The following is a 22,232-nucleotide window of genomic DNA, read 5'->3' as shown; positions in this document are numbered from 1 at the left end:
CTGTTGCTGGATAGAGAGGTCATCACTGAGTTGGAAAATATTCTTTGATCTTCCACTGGTCATTCTGTGCCCTTTTCGACAAGATTCATTTCCCCCGAAGTCTCCTAGGCATCTTGAGCACATCCTCTCTCTGCCAGCTTCCACACACCTGACATGTGGTATGCTCTCCTCTTTCTAACCCTGTGCTCTGAAAACAGCTTCAGAGCTGTTGCTCTTTGCTCTATACCCTAACCCCTTGCGTGATGTATGACCAATTTACTGTAGACGAGGTTCAAATGGATGGTTTGTTTCTCTTATCAAAATTCATTAAGACCCATCTCTCTCAGGATCTTGCAACTAAACCAAAGCACTAACATAAAAATCCGATATCCTTTTGGCCTGCCACCATAAAACTCTCAGACTTTGCCATGGCCACATAGGTCCCTCTTTGGCAACTGATGGCATTTTATTTGAGGTCCTCACATACTTTCTCTTTTATTTAAGTATCTTATTTGTTTGTGGGCTTATAGCTACCTTTCAGAATGTGTATTTTCCAGGAATTTCATCTTTGTTTTAATAGCTTCTGTGTTTGTCAAGTACAATTTCTTGTACATGGTCACTGACTACTTGCTATTGTTGATCTAAGTCTGTTGAAATAATTGCATTTTTTATTGATTTTTATTGAGCTCTACATTTTTCTCTTCTCCCCTCCCTGCTTCTCCCCTTCCCTTCAACCTTCTCCCAAGGTTCCCACTCTTCCAATTTATTTAGGAGATCTTGTCTTTTTCTACTTCCCATGTAGATTAGATCCATGTATGTCTCTCTTAGGGTCCTCATTGTTGTCTAGGTTCTCTGGTATAGTGATTTGTGGACTGTTTTTCTTTGCCTTATATTTAAAAACCACTTATGAGTGAGTACATGTGATAATTGTCTTTCCGGGTCTGGGTTACCTCCCTCAAAATGATGTTTTCTAGCTCCATCATTTGGCTGCAAAATTCAAGATGTCGTTATTTTTCCTGCTGTGTAGTACTCCACTGTGTAAATGTACAACATTTTCCTTATCCATTCATTGGTCGAGGGGCACTTAGGTTGTTTCCCAGGATCTGGCTATGATAAACAATACTGCTCTCAAAAATATACAAAGAACACAAGAAAAAGATCATCAAAAGAACAATAAAAAAATGGAGTACAGACCTAAACAGAGAACTCTCAACAGAGGAATCTAAAGTGGCTGAAAGACACTTAAGGAAATGCTCGACATACTTAGTAATCAGAGAAATACAAATCAAAACAACTCTGAGATTCCATCTTACAACTGTAAGAATGGCCAAGATCAAAAACACTGATGACAACTTATGCTGGAGAGGATGTGGGGAAAAGGGAACACTCCTGCATTGCTGGTGGGAATGCAAGCTGGTATAGCCCCTTTGGATGTCAATGTGGTGATTTCTCAGAAAATTAGGAAACAGCCTTCCTCAAGACCCAGTAATACCATTTTGGGGTATATAGCCAAAGGGTGCTCAACTGTTCCACAAGGACATGTGCTCAACTATGTTCATAGCAGCACTGTCTGTCATAGCCAGAACCTGGAAATAATTGCATTTGTATGCTCTTCTTTAACACCAAAGGGGCAGTATCCTCTAGTTAAAGACTAGCTCACATTCACAAATTATGACAGAGTGGAAGAAACAAGTTTAGTTCTGTAACATGAGACTTTTAAGCTAAACTGTAAACAAGTAAAGAGAATAAAAAACTTCTCTGTAATTGACATAGACAAGAGAAAAATAAGTGTGAATCCATTTAGCATAGAACTTGATGTTTCATACCAACGCCATGAAGGCATTTGCATTTTATCCTTTCCGTTCTCCTCTTAGTTATCCAGGCAACTGTAACTTCTGCCAATCTTCCCGAAGCCTCATTTTCAAATGTTCTAATTAATATAGCTCCTATGACCTGAGATAAAAATAGCTATATTATAACACATGGTCTCAGTCTTTTTGAACCTACTAAGAGTCAAAATCATACCCAGAGACTTTCCTTGGAGACCAGGTAACTGTGTGTTCAGATCAGGCTCACCCTTCATGTTGGCATGGACAGCAGGTGATATTCAAGCAGATTCAGCTGCAAGCAACAGGTCCATGCCTGAAGTTTAAGCCATCTACCTGAGTTCTGCCCAGTTCATCCAAGTGTTTCCCTGACAATATTCATCACTGACAATGAGAAGAGGATTGTAATTGAGAAGACAGAGAAAGGCAGAAGTACTGCAGAAAATGATAGAAATGAATTTCGTGAATTCAGGACTAGTCTAATACTTGTGTGTGGAGGGGAAATTTTAGCCTAGAAGACTGGTTTCTGCATCACTTATTTTTTTAAATATTTATTTATTTATTTTTTAAAATTTATTTATTTATTAAGGATTTCTGCCTCCTCCCCGCCCCTGCCTCCTATTTCCCTCCCCCTCCCCCTATCAAGTCCCCGGCCCTCATCAGCTCGAAGAGCATTCAGGGTTCCCTGACCTATGGGAAGTCCAAGGACTGCCCACCTCCATCCAGGTCTAATAAGTGAGCATCCAAACTGCCTAGGCTCCCCCAAAGCCAGTACGTGCAGTAGGTCTGAAAAAGCATGGGATAAAACCGAACTTGCGGAACATAGAGGACAATGAGGACTACTGAGAACTCAAGAACAATGGCAATGGGTTTTTGATCCTTCTGCATCACTTATTAACACTGCCAAAATTTCATTTAATTTGAAGAGAAAAGCATTTCTAATCTGGAAAAAAGAATTTGTGAAATCATCATTCAGGACCAACTTGAGTAGTTCGCAAAGACTTAGATGTAAAGTAGAAGTCAGCTTTACACTGGTCATTTTAAATGTTAGAAATAGAAGAAAATCAATTTGCTCACCCACAGTTTGTCTTTTATAATGTGGTCTTCAGGTTTGATGCACAATGGAACTTTCTTTCTTCCTCTGAGAAAAGTAACTGAGTGAGTAATTTTCCCTTCTATGAAAATAGTAGCTTATTTCCTGAATTTATTAATAGTTCTAGCAAAAGCAATCCAGGCCCAATAGAAAATAGAGAGAAGATTCAAATTAAACCGCCATCAGTCACTAACACTGCCTGTCTCGCATCTATGTTGAAAAATAGACATTATCTCTTCTTTCTTTCTTCTTATTAAACTTCATTAGGATCTTATTGATCAGGCAAAATCATTCTGCCATTTTGTGTTACTTCTTGACAAATCCCAGGCCCCTTGGTGAATGCAGCTGAGTGCCCAGCACCTGCAGTCCTTTACCATTTTATATATCAAATCCAGAGTGGAGCCAAAAGGAAACCACGTGCATTGAATCTCTGACCTGTGACTTACACCCAAAGTGGATACTTATGAATATGACTGTTTTCTGTTGACAGAATTATGGTGAATTAAATTTAAAAGCACTAAGCCTACTGATAAACACAAATTCTTAGGGCACATACTCTGAAATTGCAACAACTCTTTCCCAGAGAATCAACAGAGGATACTTTCACAATCTAGGAAGAAGAAAATGCATTTTTATTATAGTTGTTTCCTGTCACCTCTGGGATGTCACCTGGCAAGAACTGCTATCAGTATGTGCAGAATGACAATTTCAGGCTCAGACCACACATATATAAGCATCAAACATGACCTAACTTGTTTGAAACACAAAGTTTAAGGAAGGTAACACACTTGGGCTGAGAAACTAAAATATTTTTAGTGTTTGTTTTACAACTAAAATATTTTTCAGAATTTAACAATAGCTCTTTAACATATTTACAAACGCAAGGAGTACTACGGATGAAGAGATGATCTAAATCCTATAGGATTCTCATAGACATTTTGCCGACAATACTATGCGTCAGAGTGAAATGGAAGTCTAATCAAAGCAAACCCTCTGAATGTGATTAAATAATTAGACTTTAATTGTTGCCTGTAAATCATCATCAATGTATCATAAACAATTTCTCATTATTAATGCATGCATTTTAAATAGTTTTAAGGAAATTCAATTTGTCCTTTTAAGCATTAATCTTTTATTTTTATAAGATATTTTAAAGGTTGAACTATAGCTTGCATGACAGAGGGTTTACTAGAAAAGTAGATGGATTTCAATCCCTAACATGATAAAAGTGAATAATGTTATTAAAAATAAAATAGGAAAAAAATCACTTTCAATCAGCAAAAGATTATTAAAATACCCCAAATAAAACAAGAGTGCCAGAAACTTGTTAATGAAGTGAATAACAAATTTAGCAAAGACAATTATTTATAGGAAATTGGTAATGTAATATTTTACTAAAGTATCATTTCATTTTATTTTATGAAAATTTAAATCATGAACTATATGTGTATTAGAAGAATGAGAAATAGGTATAAAATATGTGAATATTTTGGAAAAACAATTGCAATGCATGTAATAATCACGATGTATCTAAGTTATCTCTAGTTTTAAAGTACTCAGTGACTATGACATTTGTCCCAGCTCTTGCTTAGTATTTTAACAGATGGGCCATTTTGTCACCCTGAAGAGGAAAGAACAATATCTTCCTTTGCCTTAAGGTCCAGTTTTCTTTAAGGCCAAATTCCTGGATCTCTGTGAAGTGGCCAGGATGGGGCAAAGCCAACTGCAGAAGAAGCCGAGTCTGAGACCCTTCTGTGAAAGCGCTAATGTGTGCTGAGCTGTTAGGCCAGGGGCAAGCACTCATATGTTCAAGAGAACAGGAAATTATTCACTTCTTTTTTTGTCATGCATAGTTGCTGTTTACCAAACAAATAAAACGTGCATCGAAGAAATCTGATTTTTTTTCCTAATGTCATCGCTAAACTGAACACCTTCAAATGCAACCAAACACCAATTTTGTCAAAACAAATTTATTAGGAAGTTTGCAAGTTCATTTAGTCAATGACATCAATTTCCAAGCACTTGTGTGTGGTACTCTGGAAGCTTAACGTGTAGTCGTTGCCCACACTGGTTATCGCTTTGAAGCTAAGGAAAACCTCTTGCTCCTCAGTTGATCCAACCTGTTCTATAGAATACAAACAAGAACTAGAATTGATCTCTCAACTATTCATTCCTTTTCATTAATCTTGCCTTCCCAGTTCTCTTTTCTATAGGTCCCTTTCCCAATTTTATTTTTCTGAGTTGGATCACTCATTTTCAGTCCTCATCTCTTGTCTTGTTCTTCTTCTTCTGTCTTCCCTTTAGATCCTAGAGTTTCTAAGGGCTGTGGCCTGTGGTTTCTTTCCCACTGTATACATTCCCCATAGGCAGTCTCGTAGATTCACGTGGCTTCAATTACCATCCATAAAACTAAGTCTGAGATTTATATCTCTAGCTCAGACCTGTTTTCTGAGCCCCAAGACCATGTTTTCAAAGACTTGTCATCATCAATTGGGTGTCTCAAAGACACCTTAAAAACAATGCATTCAACATGAACGCCTGTGAATTTCACTGAATTTGTCTCCCTGCAGCTTCCCAACAGTCTACCAATTGCCCAAGTGAGGATTGTACGTGTCCCTCCCTACTCTAATATACAGCCTTATAGTCAAGCCCTACCAAGTCTCCATTCTGATTATCTAGGATCTGAATGAATTTCACAGTCTTCCTAATTATGATTTGGATAACGGCAATAACCCCACTAAAACCTTTCTGCCACTATTGTGCCTCCCTCCAGTTGTTCTCCAAGCTCAGTCTAGGAGTGTTGCTCTTAGCATCCTCTACTCTTTTCTCAAAGCTCATCAGTGCATAGGTCATGCACTATAGAGTATTTTTGACTATTTTCTACTCTTCAAATGTTCTTTAGAAGCTGCTATGGGAGTCTTTACCTTCTGACTGGTAGATGAGACAGACCTGTTGCTAATTCCCACTGCTATATTGCATCACAATCTTTTATCGGCCCCAGAAACAATTAGTTAATTGATGCTATTCTTCCTAAACTAGATAATGAGCCCCATAATGAAAAGGCCACCATGCATCTGAAAGTCACCCATAGTGACCAGTATCTACGAAGTCCTCAGGAGCATCTACAGGACCAAAGAGAGAACAAGTTTGTAAGTAGAAGTGCCATAAATAATTCTTGGATACATGATTACATTTCCCACTACATATCATTGAATCACTTCCCCAAGTAGATCATCGATACAGTGTTTGGAAATACCAAGGAAACAATCCTTTATATTTTAGTTTTGTTTGCATAAAGGATTTAATGTGACTACTTTAATAGTCATAAGTCCAGATCCAATAACATGATTCATATGCTTAAGAGAAAGTGCATTTTAAAAGTAGTTTAACCTGCACATGACAAATAGACAAATACGTATAAAGAAAAGATTGCTGTTCAAGTGACTTCCCTTCAGCTGTTCAGATGAAAGAAATCATCTGCTCAGGTAAAAATGCAGAGGAGAAGTAGGCATTTGCTTTCATTACAGACATATTAATAATTCTTTTAAGCAACTCAGGAAAAAAGTCTGGTTTACTTTTTTAGTGAAATATTATAAGAATTTCAGAAATAATGTTTCTCAGTAGCATATATGTTTGCATGAGCAAATATAATTAGAAATTATTTAAAAAATTATCAGAAATTTAGTGTGGTGAGAAAAAACTGTCAGGAACTACAAATGTATTTTTTTAACTGTTTGAAATAGTTAGAATATAGCTAATTTTTCTCTGAAAACATCAGATATGTATCCTTAAAATAGGAGAAAAATATTCAAAAGTGTGCTCAAACTGGCTCATTTATACCTCCAGTGAGGAGAGGAAGAGGATGTGTTTAGCTCTCTTTTCAGAGGGCTCATTACTCTTCTCAAATATTATAAGGAAACATTATCTTTTGGGAAGCTTGGAAATTTTTGTTTTACTTAAAACTTGTTGAACCAAACAACTTTACAAACATTGTTTTAGTCTGTTTCTTTATATGAAAACATAATAAAAAATAATGAATTAAAAAAACTTGTTGAACCAGACTAAATCATAGTCTAAATATAGATAGAAACCCATCCACATTTACCCGTAGACAGTCAGAGGTTTATATTTGGATTGTTGCTCTGAAGTAGGCAAACATTAGAAGAAGATTAAAGTTTAGAGTTTTGTTGAAAATAAATCTTAATTTCAAGTTTTACATTTACTGTTTTTATTTATTTAGCAGAAGAATACATGTGTCAAAATTTATTTTTACTCTTTCTTTTTCTCCCATGTGACCTGCAATATAGGTACAGGGAATCCCTTAGAAAGATAGGGAATAAGACATTCACACCATTGGTGTAATTACAAACATTAAAGAAAAAATCAGCAAACCTAGCATACACTCATACAATACCCATTTCTGTTCCATTTGTGGTCATTGTGCAATATCACATTTTCAAGACCTTTACAAGGGAAGATCTGCTTTAATCCTTTGATGAAGGAGACTGATTGTCTCTGATGCAAACAGCCAACCTTAGAACAGGCTTCTGAGTTCAGATTGTAATCATGCATCTCTTTCTTTCTTTTTTACAGAGATTCACCCCTTAAACGAATGAACTTGTGACATATCAATACTATTACACATCAAATACTTCTCAGTCCTCTTTGTACATGTCTTCATGTAGATTCCATTGCGTCTTGACCTCAATTGTTCTTCTTCTCTCTTTTCAATCCAAGGTAGTAAATCAAGAGAAACATTTCAGTTTACTCGTTGGAAACAATTTCACCTCCTACTTACCAAGCGAACCGATTAGAGCAGGTTAGACAGGTATTTTATAGAAGTATTAAGATGATAAAGCCAAATATCAATCAGTCTAACTGCCAGAACTCTTATGTGGCTGCACACAAGGATTGAACAGAGGTGTATTAGTCATGTCGGGAGTAGGGGCAGGTTTGTGGGCATGACTCAGAAGGTGTTACATGCCACCTCACCATGTACATACAAGTTGCATTAGCAGCACATCTTCCCTTTGAAGATCGCTCACTTACTTACCTAGCACGGTTTCTTCCTAGGATTTTGAGGAGGTTTGTGAGGCAGGAGTCCCATAATTTGTCTTGGTAGATCCAAGCCCTTGTCGGGAGCAACAGTCCACCTTGCTAATTTTGTTGCTGCCCTATTTAAAGACCTCAGGTGAGCCACAAAACAAAACGTCTTAGGCGCACCCCACCCTAGTGACACAAATGTCTAATTTTTTAACAGATTGATATAAAAACCAGAAAACCTTGGTGATTAGGTGATTATTTTCAGGGTGTTTCTGTGTGTGTGTGTGTGTGTACAAACGCATGCTAACGAGCTCACATTTGGATGCCAGGGTTCTACTCAGATGCTGTTTCTCAAGACCTGACCACATTGCTTTTTGTGGTAGCGTCTCTAATTGGAGTCTGGAGATTATGGATTTGGCTGGCTAGGGAAGGCCAGAAATCTTCCTGTTTCTGCCTATCCAGTGCAGACCACCAAGCTCAGATTTTAACGCCCTCTGCCGGTTTAATACTGCTTCCTGTGCCCTATTAATAAGCCATCTCTCTAGGCATGTGTTCAGGGTATCCCACCAATTTAGTAGCTGAAACAGAGATGGAGGTGCCCAAACTAAGGCCTCAGATAGGGCTTGGTCACATTTACCAGCGGTCTCCAGACTTGTTTCCATGACTGGTAAGATTTTCAGGGTTCAACAAGAATGTCCACTTGCCAACATTTTATTTTGCCAGAGGGAGACATTAAAAACACATCCATCAACTACTTACCATTATTATTATTTAATAGGAGTAATGGCACTCTAACACACAAAAGGATGAAGAACAAACAATAAAAATAAAAGGAATGTTCTAAATTAAATCACTATGACTTTATGGAAATCTCCTTACACTGTCTTTGTCCTTCTCATTTTGATGTAGGCCAGGAAACACATCACCATCCATCAGCATTTATTCTTACTGCTGTCTGCTCGTTTGTCAGGTCTGTTTCCATTTCACAGGAAAAAAATTCCCTCGGAAGAATAGACTCCAATAACATTTAATAATGGATATACAATTGAATTCTTTTCACCTCCTTCCCTGGGCTCCTCTTCAACCCCGAGGAAGATAGTGATATTGTATTCTGATGTCTGAAATAAGAACATGTTTCCAGTGTAAAGCATTCTTCAAAATATTGGGATGTGTGAAACAAGCTACCACATGCATGTGGTTATCATAAACTTTGTACCCAAACACAGAAGCATTGCATAAGACAGACATCGCGTTTTCTATAAAATGGTGTGCAAAATACACAAAAGCAATTTTATGTTGATTTTTTTTAAATGTACCATAGCTAGATCCTCCTTCTAACTCTTCTTCTTTTCCTTGGGAAAGCAGTGGCCTCTAAGTACAAATACTCATTCCCAACTGTCTCTCCTGAGACCTCACACATGACAGGGGGATCTTTCTTAGAAAATGACCCAACTTGACAACAGAACGCATCCCTCAGATCTGGAGAGTTAGGGTTCAGAGAGAGACCTGGCTGCTAAGACTAACCTTGCCCCTCAGTGAATTTGTTAACCAAATGTAAATTCTCTCTTTCCCCAAAGATCAGGAGGGATAAAGCAGAGAGAAGCAAGGGGTTCTTTGAAATGCCAGGAAAATCTAAAACAGTTCAGGTGCTGAATCAGAGAGGCTTCCAAAGTAGATCATATCTGTGCTCTAGAATGCAAATAGGAAGCTGTACCTTCATCTTGAAAGCCTTTATTACACTGGCTACATTAACAAACAGAGCACACAGGCAGGGACATTCGGCAAAAGCAAACAGAAAAAGAATGTGCATCCAGGAACCATTAGAGTGTTTAATAACCTTGACACCCTTTCTTTCAGTTTCTTAAACTGTCTGCAACAGTAAACTGGGGACATTCTCTGTAATTTGAAATTACTACAGAAGCTGTAGTTTCCTCTAAATCTTGGTAAATTTAACTTATTTTCAATTAATGGATCGTAGCAACATTTATGTGTGTGTATATGTAGAGCAGTTTGCTCTTTTTTTCTCAACACTGAATTCATTTGTTGGTTGGATCATAAGCTGTGTTTCTTCGCTTGCCAGATTCTATGGCATCACAGAATTATTCAGCAGAGTTTTTGATGATGGCCTTACCCTCCCTTCCAGGTATACTGCAACTGATTACAAAGTGAGACTGTCTGCACACATTGTTCAAGAGGACTCCAGTGACTCACTGTCCCATGGCCTGTGTCCAGCTAAACTGCTAATCTCCAAGTTGGCCAGTTCTCTTTTCTGTAATATTTTTTTTGAAAGGCTTCATAGAAATGGCTGTTGCCATACATTTGTAAATAAGAGAGTGACAGCAGAAAGGGAGAGAAGAGTGATATGGGGAAGAGCAAGAGGGAGAGGGAGAGGGCAAAGGGAGGGGACTGAGAGTAGGCCACTCTTATTTCACACCTGGATTACCATAATAGCCTTATGGTTGAGTTCTTTTTCATATTCACAAACTAAGTCATTACTATATATGACTAGCAGGTGAGTCTCCCTTGCGTTATTTTCATCATTGTATCTATATCTATAACACATCTTAACATACAAGGATGAGCCCTTCTTGTCAAATCTCTGACAGTATACATCAGAGGGTCAGATAGAAGCATATATCCAATATTATTTTCTATACTCTGTCCAACCTGTGTGTGTGTGTGTGTGTGTTACTTGGAGAGTCACATAAGGGTTTGTACCTATCAGACAATCTTTTTTTTTCAGGTTTTTTTAAAATTTATTTATTTATTAAAGATTTCTGTCTCTTCCCCGCCACCGCCTCCCATTTCCCTCCCCCTCTCCCAATTAAGTCCCCCCCCCAGCCCGAAAAGCAATCAGGGTTCCCTGTCCTGTGGGAAGTTCAAGGAACCCCCACCTCCATCCACGTCTAGTAAGTTGAGCATCCAAACTGCCTAGGCTCCCACAAAGCCAGTGCGTGCAGTAGTATCAGAAACCCATTGCCATTGTTCTTGAGTTCTCAGTAGTCCTCATTGTCGGCTATGTTCAGAGAGTCCGGTTTTATCCCAGGCTTTTCCAGACCCAGGCCAGCTGGTCTTGGTGAGTTCCCAGTAGAACATCCCCATTGTTTCAGTGTGTGGGTGTACCCCTCGCCATCCTGAGTTCCTTGCTCGGGCTCTCTCTCCTTCTGCTCCTGATTTGGACCTTGAGATTTCAGTCCGGTGCTCCAATGTGGGTCTCTGTCTCTGTCTCCTTTCATCACCTGCTGAAGGTTAATATTCAGGAGGATGCCTATATGTTTTTCTTTGTGTTCTCCTTATTTAGCTTCTCTAGGATCACTAATTATAGGCTCAATGTCCTTGGTTTATGGCTAGAAACCAAATACTACTGAACCACACCTGGGTCAAGGAAGAAATCAAGAAAGATATTAAAGTCTTCCTTGAGTTTAATGAAAATAAAGGGACAACATACTCAAACCTATGGGACACTATGAAAGCAGTGCTAAGAGGAAAGTTCATAGCACTAAGTGCCCACTTAAAGAAAACAGAGAAAGCACATATTGGAGACTTAACAGCCCACCTGAAAGCTCTAGAAAAAAAAGAAGCAGACTCACCTAGGAGGAGTAGATGACTGGAAATAATCAAACTGAGGGCAGAAATCAACAAAATAGAAACGCAGAAAACAGTCCAAAGAATCAATGAAACAAAAAGGTGGTTCTTGGAGAAAATCAACAAGATCGACAAATCCCTATCCAAACTAATTAAACGACAGAGAGAGAACACGCAAATAAATAAGATCAGAAATGAAAAGGGGGACATAACCACAGACACAGAGGAAATTCAGAGACTCATTAGATCTTACTACAAAAGCCTGTATGCCACAAAACTAGAAAATGCAAAAGAAATGGACATTTTTTTAGATAAGTGCCACATACCAAAGCTAAACCAAAACCAGGTGAACAATCTAAATAGACCTGTTAGTCGCGAAGAACTAGAAACCGTTATCAAAAATCTACCTTCCAAAAAAAGCCCAGGACCAGATGGTTTCAATGCAGAATTCTACCAGAACTTCCAAGAAGAGCTAATACCTATACTCCTTAATGTATTTCACAATATAGAAACAGAAGAGTCATTGCCAAATTCCTATCAGACAATCTTTAAATGATCTCAAACAACTTCTCTAGTTCAGACACATGCTAATGTGTCTTGCTCACATTTGTCTCTGCAGGGACGTCCATCATTTTTGCTCATTGACTAGTCTAGCCATCTCTCCGGGTCCTATTTTTCTAACTCTCCAATCTACCAAAGACTTCTTCATTATTTAAGTACATTTGCAACTAGTCTACAAACACCTTAAGTTCTTCCCAGTGTGTGCTCTTTCTTACTCTTCCTTTTTCAAATAAATAATAAGTGCCACTCAAAATGAAAACAGTTCTAGAGTTATCTAGTAGGCTGTATTTTTAGAATATGGGTCTGTGTTTCCACAGACTTGCCTCTGAAATGTGACTCTAAGATTTACTTGACTTCTAGAAAGCTAAGATTTGTTATAATAGGTCTTAATTCATACTCAAAAATATCCTTCACAGGTTGAGAACTTTTCAAAGAGGAGATGAATGGGCACGGACAAGGTCACTGGGTAGAAAGCTTAAATAACATGTACACAATATAGAGAGAAAATGGGTATAGAAACAAGTTATTGATATGCATAGCAAATTTGGGTGAGAAATCTATTTTCTGCAGGGCTAACTTTTATTGTACTTCCAGTGTTACATTTCTTTTGGAGTAGGTCAATGATATTTCGCTGTTAAAAATAGCTAACTGTTTATTTACTGCCATCCTTCTGTGTAGAGGTTTGTGAAGTTCCACAGTGCCTCAGGATTAGCTCTAATTCCAACACCCTCTCCTGGTTTCATGTCCCATTTCACAACGTATTATATTCTTTCTTCTGCTGAATGAAAGCACCCTTAAAATAAGGGTAAATTTGTGAATTCTCTTTTTCTTCCTTGGAGTATTTTGATTGCTTGTTTTTCTTTCTTTCTTTCCTTATGTATGGAACCATCCAACTAACTCCTCAAGACCTGCACACATCTCTTCTACAGATAAAATTTGCTTCTACTTTTTCTGGAATGTCAGGTGCATCCTAATAAGGTCATGTGACTTTCCCTCTAAAAACTGCCTCATTAAAAATAAACCGACTTAATTCTTGATAAAGTAATATAAAAGATGAGGGATTTTCTCAATTTCTGTTTTGAGTAGCTATTGTTTGAGAAGCTGTTAGTTGCTTTTTCTTTTGCTGTGGTGTAATCCTCTGACAAAATCACCTTAAAGGAAAAAGATGTTATAACCTTGGATAGTCCAAGGTCACACTACATCTTGGTGGGGAAGCCATAGAAACAGGACCTTGAAGTCGAGGCCACATTCTATAAACAGCCAAGAGTCAAGGAACGAAGGATGCTTGTGATCAATGCCCCTTTGTTTTAGAAGCTGCGTATTCTAAAAATACAGCATTGGAGGTAACTCTCTAACTGTTTTCAGCTGGAATGCAATATTGAGGCACTTACTATTCAATTCAAAGGATCCTATTCAAAGGCTCCAAACCCAGGAAATGGTGTGACACACGTTGAGAAGGTCTTCCTATCTCTATCATTTTAATCCTCCACAGACAGGACAGAGGCCCATTCCTCAGGGGTTCTAGATGCCACTAAATTGAAAACTGAGATTAACCATGAAAGTCTTATTATCAGAAATGTCTATTAATAATATTAGAATGTACAAATGAGTATGATTTTCTAATAAGTAGAAAACAGCTGTGGATGTAGATCTATTGATAGAGTATATTCCTATCATTATTAGGTCCTGGGTTTAATCCATAGCACACTGTGTAACCAGGTAGTTCATGTCTAAAATCCCAGTACATGGAATGTAGATATAAGGGGTTATGGATTGAAAGCCATTATTAACTACATAACAAGTTCAAACCCAGCTAGAGCTACAAAGAAAAAGTCTGGAAAATTGATCATTGCTGTAATAAATATTTTACCTAAAATTAAGATATTATTGGGAACAAGTCTTTGAAATAGCAAGAGCTGAAGAACATTTCCTGATGACTTCTAGCAAGGTGACAGGAATCACAGTCCGTAATTTCAAAGAACTAACATCTGTCAGCAACAGAAATGAGCCCAGAAGTACACTGGTCCCTGAGCCTACAGATAAGAACTCATACAAGCACCTTGATTTGTGTTTTGTGACACTCTGAGAAGAAAATCCACCTCTATCTTATCACATGTCCCACTTTAGCCAATGGTATATAGCAGCATAGCAATGAAAGCTAATGCAATAAGCTTGCAGGTGCGGATACCGTCTGGTGGCAGATTCACGTATAAACAAGGGAGACTCTTAAAGTGTCTTGTTTTTTAAAGGAATGATAAGAAGGATCCCAAGTCAATAACAGGAGCTGTTCATTTGTAAATCAGAAATGACCAAACATTGCTACTCTCACTGGGTCTGAGGTACACCATAGGTTTAGATCCAGAAACCTATCATAAAATTTGATTCCCCAGTGGAGTCAAATGGAGAGGTGGTGGAACTTTACAAGAACTTTGTGAGTTCTGAGGGCCTCATCCCCAGAAATGATTCAAGTGGTATTTTTAGGGGACTAGGTCAATGCTCAAGGGACTAGATTAGACCCAGGAAGTACAGACTCCTGAAATGTAAGGCTCATACAGGTGGGTTTTCTCTTCCCCATCTGCTCACGTTTCCTTTCTTTTTCTTTGGTGGACTGCTATTATGATTCAGCAGACGTCCTCATCAGATGTGGTCATTCGACGTTGGCAGTCTTACCTTCAGCACGTTGAGGTCCACAACTTATTTCCTTCATAAATAGCTTAGTCTTAGATATCTCATTCTAGTGATATAAAACCAGTGATTTCATTCATATTTCACCTTCATTCCCTTATTGATTTAGTTTCACAATTGCAAAAATTGCCTCTTCTTTTTATGGTTTTGCCTCCATGAATTTTATTTTTTAATAACCTCAGACTTCATGGTGCTTTTCCTTATTTTTACTTGTAAATGGATTGAATTCCCTGCTTACACCCCTAAATAATGATTCACGTTTTTGTTTTTGTTTCGGTTTGGTTTTAAGTTACCACCATCCTTGAGTGTCTGCAACAACTCTATTTACCATGGGGTACTATCTCAAATAGCATTTCTTATTGTGTAAAACACTTCCTAATGACTAGGAATTGTTTTAGGCCTGAACTGTACCTTCTGACTTGCCATAGTATTCTCTTTCCAATTTCGATGTGACATGTATTTTTTGTCTTGCACATTAATGTTTATGGTTTTCTGTAGTATAGTGCTTTTCTCTGTTTCAGTCCCTTTGATTCAATCTCCTAAATGTGAAGTTCTGTCTCTTCTGTCTTTTATTTAGAATAATTACAATGGGTTTATGTGGATGTCTTTTTCTACCCCCCTCTTTAAAATGCTTCTGCAATGATAGCAAAAATATCCATCCTAACTGGTAAAAATAATCTCCTAGAAATGTTAAAGTCTGAACCCACAAAATTTCACCAGCATGGCTGCCTAAATATGATCGGAACAAGGATAACAAAACAGGCATGCAAAAATGAATAAAGGAAGATTACAAAAGTTAAACAATATACAAAGACTGACAAGTAACTAAGTAACACTGAGAGTAGAGAAATAGTCCTCCCCAGAGAAAAGCACACTAATTGGTTATCCAATACGAGATAGGCATCCCTGAAACACACATGCAAGTAATATATAGACCTAGAAGGCATATATTGTGGGACACTGTTCTTGTACATTGTAAAGATTTTTTCACTCATATTCATTTAATAAAACACTGATTGGCCAGTAGCCAGGCAGGAAGTATAGGCAGGGTGCCCAGACTAAGAATTCTGAGAAGAGGAAAGGCAGAGAGTCAGTCATAAGTCAGATGCAGAAGAAGTAAGATGAGTATGCCTCATTGAAAAATGATACCAAGCCACGTGGCTAAACATAGATAAAGAATTATGAGTTAATTTAAGTTGAAAGAGCTAGTTAATAATAAGCCTGAGCTAATAGGCCAAACAGTTAATAATTAATATAAGCCTTTGTGTGTTTCTTTGGGACTGAATGGCCATGGAATTGGGTGGGGCAAAAACTTGTGTCTACAAGAATATATATGCTTCATCATTTTTACAAATGAGGAAGATCTATCAGACATATTAGGCAGATTTTTCCCCTTTTGTTGTATACAATAGCATTGAATCTGTCTCGTTTTACTTTGTGACACCATAAAAAATACCCAATGTTGAGTGATTTATCACTGAAAACACATTTATTTATCCACATTCCTGGAAGCTAGGAAGTCCAACAACAAGCTGATAGGATGTGGCAAAGGCCTCTTGGATGATTCAAAGACTGTAGTGGTAGAAGAGGGAAGAGACCTGCCCTTTTACTGTGACATTAGTTACTTCTGAACTTAGATCTCTACCTCTTAGCAAGTTTTGATTTGAGCATTTGTGGCCCAGTAAGAAATCTCCAGTAACATATTTGAACCACAGATTTCTTTCCCTGAGTCCCCCCTGAATGAACCCCTTTTCTCATGACTGTGATGAAATACCTGCCAGGTGACTTAACCGGGCCAGGTTTACTCCATATGAGTCATTATGTTAGGGAAGAGGTGAAAACAGCAGAGTAAGGCAGCTTGTCAGCTTCCACAGGGAAGCAGAATTTAACGTGCTTTCTCCTGATCTCTCAGTCCATGACCCCAGACTATGAGATGCTGCTAGCCACACTCAGGTGGGATTTTCCTTCTCATGGAAACTTCACTGAAAGATCTGTCATATATACAAGTCTGGGTTTATACGGTGATTCTAAATCCTAGCCCCTCACAGTCACTCCCTTTGTCCAGCCAGCACACAGCGTCATCATTTAAACCATGGCATGTACTCCTGTCCCTCAGGTTTCATTTTCATCTCATAATGTAAAATGCATCCACTCTAGTCTTCAACAGCCCACTCGCTCAAAAGTCCAGCCTACAAAGTCTGTACTAAAACACAAAGAAGTTGCTTGACAGCTCTTACAAAGTTAATAAATAAGATACATCTTTTGAATATACAGTGGCCCACAGGAAACATTCCCATTCCAAATGGAGAATGAGAACAGAGCAAGAAGAAATTAGACCAAAGTAAAAATGAAACCCAGCAGGGTAAATACTAAACTCTTCTGTCTGATCTATGGGGTTGATGGCAGAATCATCTGGACTTCAGAATGTTAGTGCAAATCTCCTGTTTCAGGTCTGCCCCTTACAGCACACACAGCCTCTCTCTTGAACAGATTCCATTTTATGTGTGCAGTTTTCCCTTGTGATTATTCCACAGTCCCAACACTTCTAAAATCCTATAGTTTCCTAGACTAGAAAAGCGAGGAATAAGAAGCTGGAAATAAAGATCATTTGATCTTTTACACAGCTTTTCTTTCACTAACATATTTTTTTATTCCATTCATAATATTGTAGAAAGGATTTTATTGGAGCACATACATACAGGCATAGACTTCAGGATACCTGCTTGGGAGCTATATTTAGGAAGGAGGTGGTGTTTTGGAACTAGGAGAGAGAAAGTGGGGATGGAGTTAAATTGATGAATTATAGACAATTTAAATAGAATATTAAGAAATGAAGATTGTTTGTAGAAGTGTAATAATGGGAGGATTCACAGATGGGTTTGAGGCCTCTAGCACAGTGTCATTTACTGAGAGAGTTAGTATAGGGAATCTCTGGGATTATTGATGATCATGGAGTTTTTTTTAAAAACTTTTTGTTTTTGATACATCCCTTCATTCCTCCCATTCCCCACCTCCCCTCTCCCTCGTTCCATTCTTCTGCTATTTCCCTTCAGAAGTGAGCAGCCTTCCTTGCAATGTTTGGTGAACACGGCATAACAAGACTCAGTAAGACTAGGCACAAGCCCTCTTAACCAAAGATGTGCAAGATTGTTGAAGTATGGACATTCCTAACACAAGTGGCAGTTTCAGAGAGTAGGAAAGTTTTGAAATAAAAATTCAAGATTTTCTTAGTTAGCAGCGGTTCTCACGTTCAAGAAGTGGATACCTCAGTCCAGGAAGGATGTGAAGCGTAGAAATGAAAAGAGACTAACACCTAGGGCCTAGGGACAGTACTCAGGACATTATGTGTTTCACAGAAGAACTTCCTAACAGAAGAAATAAAAAAAATTAATAGAAGAAAGAGATAAGAGAGGGGAGGAAAGGAGAATAGCAGAGAGAAGTGAGGAGAAGACAAAAGAGAAGAGGGGACAGAAGCAGATAGGAGACTGACTTGGATATGACAGACTGAAACAGTTGCTGAGAAAAAAATGAGGTTCTGATGTGATTTCTTCACTCCCTGGCTGAGCGCTGGGCTGAAGGGCAGTGATCTGTACTCTACAGCCTCTGGACTGTCTTCTGCCCAACTTGGCACTGCCCAAAGCTGTAAAATATTTAGAAACTGGTCATTAAGCAGGCTTTGAAAGCTCCATTGTGCCAGTCTGCTTGCCTTTTATCTGATCTCAGCACCAAGTTCTGAGTTAGAACTTGCACTCGTCAAAATGGCCATTATTATCACAAATAGTGAAGCAGATGACTCAGGAAATCTAGGTGTTCAAAGGCAGACTTCCAGAAGAAAAGTGGAAATTTCTATCATCTGAATGTCTGGCATGGTGTGCACCAGGCTCCACCTCAAGGAATGAGTGGATAATGATGGGATTCCAGCCTTCGGATGAAGCAGGGGGAGGAGATTTTTTTCAAAGATATATATGAAAGGATCACCTAGGGTAATGTTATGCAGTGGTTTTAACTTCAATACACATACAGAATTTCAAAGAGTGGTGGGTTATAACACTGGCATGGTGTCATGTAGATAGGTTTGGTAACTTAAACACGCAGGTCTTTGCAGGCCGCCAGCAAAGCAAAGACGTCCTCCCTTTATTGTTTACCTTTCTCATCTTTTGTGGAGACATGATAGGGGTGGTTATGTAGTCCGGGCTATCCTTGAACTTCCAATCCTCCTCGATCAGCCTCCCAAGTGCTGACATTTTAGGGATGCATTTCCACAGTTAGCACCTTCTTCACTTCCACTACTTCCCCAGGAAAAATTCCACTTTCAGGCATTTTGTTTAATTTCAAAAAGATCTAAGGGAAGGGTCAGGTTTTTGTTTGTTTGTTTGTTTTGTTTCGCTTTTAGCTGGATCCAAGTGTGAAGTACGTCACATGGAGTCAGCTGAGACCACGTTCATTTTAAATCTTCAGGACCTGAGCAAACTGGAACTCAAATCACAACACCTAATCGCTGAACTGATCTGGATCTTTTTAATTACTTTAAGCCTCATTTTTCTTCAGCCATAAAATGATGATATATTACCAAATACCCAAATACTTCTGAGCTTTACAAATATGAAGTGTATTAATTCATGAAAGGAAGTTAATGTCAGCTATTATCAATAACAGCATTTGTTTTTCTTACATAAGAGGAGTGTGAAGCAACTTTAAGCAACTCACCTACAGGATCATCTTTCCAAAAGATGAAACAGTGGTGTAGGCTTCGTTCATTTCTCTGGAGGAAAAATACAGCGACACGTGTATCCATAACCTCATTTTTACTTAATATCTTTGCTGCACTTGGAGAAAAGTGGTATTTAATATGCATTGGTTTTAATCTGCATCAATCTATTTAATGAGAGCAAAAGGAACACTAACTCCACAACTGAAATTCCTAAAATTCTTCATAGTGCTTCTGGATCAAGCTTTCACCTGTTGTTATTCCTGGAGGTATTCAGAGGCATAGAAGCTTCTGGAAGAACTTAAGCATTCACCTCATTCTTGACTCCCTTTCTCTTTAAAAGTCATCCCTTCTGCTAACAAAATTTGCAGATTTCTTTTTTTTTTCATTTTTTCTACCAGATATGCCACTTCACTTATTTGACAATTAACCCGAAGTCAAGTATGGGATGTAGATGTTGCAAATTAGGTAATGAAAACGTGTAGCAAGCCCTGATGAAATCCATTAATGGAAAAGCAATTATGAAAGAGGATTTGATGCACTAATTGTACTGCCTAGAATGTGAAAATTCTGTCTAGGTCACATCATTCCAAAATTTTTAAACTATCTTTGTCTTGCTTTCTCAAGCGATTTCACACATGTTTTATCATTTGAGCCTTGGGAAAGCACTAGGGAGTTATAGCTGCTATTCTCATTCCTTCTCTGCTACTGATGATAGTGGCACTGAGAATCCAAAAATTAGCACATTCTCTTTCTTACATTTAATTATACATTTATAATTTGTATACGTTTAAACTTAAATATAATTACATTGCTTTCTCTCTTCCTTTCCCTCCTCGCAACCCTTCTAACTCTTCCATGTTTCCCACCAGATACACAGTGATAGCCTCTTCTTCTCTAATTATTGTTTATATATATATATATATATTTATATATATATATGCACAAATATATAAATGCAATGTGCTGAGTCTGTTTTTGTTTTTTCTGTGTGTATAATTTCAGGGCTGACTACTTTGTATTGGATGGCCAACAAAGGGTTTCATCCCTAGGAGATGCTAACTTACCCTTTCTCCAAAATCATCAGTTATCTGTGGTTCCTTGTCCAGCACATGAGATTCTCCCGCTTCCACATTAGTATGTCTAATGATACCCCCATTGTTCAGCGCTTATTTATGTAGCCGTGTCTATGAGAGACTATTTTACAGATGACAAGTATTCTAGCTTGTACAGTCTTTCTTGGCCAACTTCCTTGATGTTCCCCGAGCCACAGATGCAGAAGCTGTGATGTAGATATATCAATATATATATGTCAGGGTTCCCTTTGATCCATTGATTTTTGCATTGTGTCCAGTGTGTTTGCTGTGATAATCTCCATTTGTTGTAAAGAGAAATCTCTTTGGTGAAGGCTGATAGCTAAGCTTAACTGTGGGTATCAGGAGTCAGTTTAGAATGCACTTAGGAATCATGTGTGACAAAAATAATCTACTGCCATGTAGATTCTCTTCTAAACTCCATCCCGGAAGCGGTCTAGGTTTCTAGTAACAGGTACAGTTTTCTTGCTATCAAGTCTAATTAGACAACTGTTTTCACCAACACTTTACTGCTGCTTTCTCTATAAGTTTAAATTGCTTTCCATTGTTGTGGCTCACATGTGTCACAGATTGGTAGGACTATTAATGCCCCACGCCCTGCCCAACAGCTTGCATAGTATTGTCTCAAACCATGGAAACTAGACTGAAGGAAAGAGACTTTCAGGTCAGATCCAGCTCTCGTAACCTAGTAACCAAAGTCCTGTATCCTCCGACGGTTGTATCTTCAGCAGCAGGGACGTGAGTTCAGTCTCTGACAGGCAGCCAAGAGTAGGAATCATAGTCTATATTATCTTAGGAGTCCCTGGTACCAGACGAACATTTTATAAGAAAAATACACATTAAAAATGACAAAAAGATCCATTTAATCCACTTGATTTGCCCTAAGGCCATAGCACTTGCTATATCGTACCTTCAGGTTTCTGTCTTTTAGGAAAACGATGAGAAGGAAAGCCAAAGTCTTAAGTGCCTTCCTGCTTACCAAGCCACACATGGTCTATCAGATAAAGTTTCTGTCCTCACTGCCGCAATCCATGCCGTCCACCACTGCACGGCTTTTGTGTGATCATGGAGCATCCTGCGTTGATTCCCATCTAAACGGTTTAGTATTTAATTTCTCGCTGCAGCACTGCAAGCCACCTGCCAAGCTATAATCACGAAAAACTATTTTATTATGCTTATGGGATCTGTGGATCATAGACTTCTAAAGAACGCCACAGTGACAACTTCCTTATGCTCCTCAATATGCAAGTCTTAATTTAAAAAATACTCAAAGACTAAAGGGCCGGTATAGTCTGGAAGAATTTTCACTCTTGGGTGTGTGCTTGAAGTGGCTACTGGGTGGTAACTCACTCTGGAGTTTGAGATAGAGCACAGGCTTTTCTTGGTACCTGGAGAGGCTCTGTCATAAGATAGAAAGTCGGTAATGAAAGTAGGAACTTCAGTAGGATGGGAGAAATGGTGTTGCAACTTCGTGGTCTTGTCACAAAAAGTCCTTCAGAATTTCTTCTACCACTATTAGTGCAGGCACTTCAAAGAAAGAGCTTAAATTCTAAGAGGGGCGTCAGAGTCATGTTGTAGGGGACATATTGGATGGCATATACTGCCTTGGCCAGCTTCAGGAAATACAATCTGCCACACACTGCTGTTCCCTCTGTCAC

The sequence above is a fragment of the Microtus pennsylvanicus genome, chromosome 2 (genome assembly GCF_037038515.1).
Source record: "Microtus pennsylvanicus isolate mMicPen1 chromosome 2, mMicPen1.hap1, whole genome shotgun sequence".
Lineage (NCBI taxonomy): Eukaryota > Metazoa > Chordata > Mammalia > Rodentia > Cricetidae > Microtus > Microtus pennsylvanicus.
This window is presented reverse-complemented; position numbering follows the sequence as displayed.